Here is a 2,624-nt window from a genome sequence, read left to right on the forward strand (position 1 = left end):
AGTTTGTTTGTTTGTTTATTTTAAACAAATATCACTAACTACAACCAAGAGTTGGCGGTGGGTGGTGATGACTAGCTGCCTTCCCTCTAGTCTTACACTGCTAAATCAGGGACGGCTAGCGCAGATAGCCCTCGTGTAGCTTTGCGCGAAATTCATAACAAACAAACAAACTTAATTAGTGTAAACTCCCTTACGTTTACTTTGAAACTTGTTTAATTTCCATATAGTTACCGGTGGAATAATGTAATCTCCCTCTGTATCATCTAAAATTGGTAGCATTTTTTCAACATTTACTGTACCTGTCTAAAAGATACAGACATCCTTTCTATATAACAGCATTGTAAAACAATTTTAATATAAACAGTTAAACAATTCCTGGCGGCTGTCTATAAGGTAATTACACAAGGTAAACGTTACTATAAACTGTTCAACAATAATTCATTTCATTCCATCTTAGAAATTATATTAGACTGAAATATAAAAGAAATATTTAATTCTGTTTTAATTTTGCTCTTATTGAAACAACAAACCTCTGAATTTGTATCAGCATTCAACAAACCATGAGATAAGTAGGTAACTGTAAGGAGCTTATTTAAGCTTCACTTATACTGATATTTATCACGTTATATTAAACGAATGTAGAGCCTCACCATGTCGTTACATGTTGCCATATCTGGTCACGCTCTGTTTTAAGCGATATATAAATTTATTGTATATCAGTATAGGATTTCAATCAAAATATTTGTCATTCAGTGTTTAAACTTTTTTTTTGTTTTTATATACATGTTTTGCTATTGAAACATGAACACATCTGAACATTACAAAAATACATATTTGCCTACGTATTATATTACAATTTTATCTTAACAGAACAATGTAACAATTCCGTCGTAGTAATACATTATAATGTTATCTGAACAATTATGTCAGACAGAGTTGTCTTGGAAGTATATTACATAGTGTTTTAATAATATATGACCCCTGAAAACTTATAACGCTAAAAACCGGGTTTCGATGCCAGTGGTGGGGAAAGCACAGATATCCCATTGTGTGGCTTTGCGCTTAACAATGAACAAACAAATAATAGTATATGATAATTTCTGTATAAACGGCGAACATTAGCGAAGTGTTATATCAAAACCAAAAGTCTTACAATTTGTGATAAACATCACATAAACCATAGATGATTTTGTTGTTTTTGTTCACATTCCTCTTAATTTGTCCATTTCTGATTCAAAATCAGAGGCGTGTGAATATAGCATTCCATATATATCTTTTATCCCTACGTGCAGAGGCCTTTCGATCAGTAAGGCCGAACGATGAGAGTCGAATGATTCACTGACAAGCTATTTATATGTGGTGTATAATCAGATATAAATAACGATTCAGAAACAAAACAAAATGTTTTAGCATTAATACAATGCCATGAAAAATCACAGCTATCTTGTTTCTATAAATGCAAGACTCATCTTTTGAACTATTTTCAATACTTACTTCAAGTTGTGATACTTGAGCGATCCTGCTTTCCTCTAATTAGTATTTCTTTCCTGATTGCACAGGATTCTGACCATACTGGTATTGTAGTGTTGTTAAGATGAACATAATACAAAGGAATATAAGAACAGATAATCACTTTTGCCTCAGTGGGGAGCATTTCAATTTGAGAATCATTAAACTTTAGTTTTATTATGACTTAAACAGTTAAATAACAAAATATAGAGCGAACTCCAAGTAGAGAAAGAGAGATAGTGGTGGTCTTCTGACAAAAATAAAACATGATACTGGATCTTCTATTTTACTTTTTTACAAATGTATACTATGTCCTAGTTAATAGATTTGGTGAATGCATAAAATACGTTTTCAGAAAGCTTTTAAAAACTAAAGCAAGCTCTGGATAAAACTGTAGGTATGTCAGATTTTAAAAATAATATATATATATACACGTTCATATTTTTGTCAGTTGTCGAAATAAATGGCTTTTACTTATATTTCTTAATAGTATAAACATGTATTATGTTGTTGTTGGGCTTAAGATTCTCTCTTCTTGTTTATTTTCTTTCTCCTCCAACCACTGCTGTAGTCTCTCTTTTTGTTTATTTTTTTTTCCTCCAACCACTGCTGTAGCCTCTCTTCTTGTTTCTTTTCTTTTTCGTCCAGCAACTGCTTTAATATCTCTTCTTGTTTCTCTTCTTTTTCCTCCAACAACTGCTGTAGTCTCTTTTGTTTATTTTGCTGTTCGACCTGCCACTGTTGCAGGTTTTCTTGCCACTGCTGCTGTCTCTCTTCTTGTTTCTTTTCTCGTTCTTGTTGTTTTATTTGCTGTTCTTGTATTGCTGCCATCAAATCTGCTAAGTCGTACTTTGATTTGCCACTTCTCGTTTCGATCTTTTTTCTTTTTTATTGGTCCCACTCTCTGACACCTAGTTTTTTACGTATCTGCTTGTTTGTTAATTTCCCGTACAAATTCTTTCCGAGAAACCTCAGCGATACAAGTCCTTTCTTAATTAAAACTAGTTTATTTTTTCTCGATACAACTTTGTAATACACTGAATTTCCATGGTCACTTTAAACTTTACTTTTATAACACACGCTATAAATCACTGTGATTCACACACTTTACTTAC

The sequence above is a fragment of the Limulus polyphemus genome, unplaced genomic scaffold (genome assembly GCF_000517525.1).
Source record: "Limulus polyphemus unplaced genomic scaffold, Limulus_polyphemus-2.1.2 Scaffold927, whole genome shotgun sequence".
In the NCBI taxonomy this organism is placed as follows: Eukaryota; Metazoa; Arthropoda; class Merostomata; order Xiphosura; family Limulidae; genus Limulus; species Limulus polyphemus.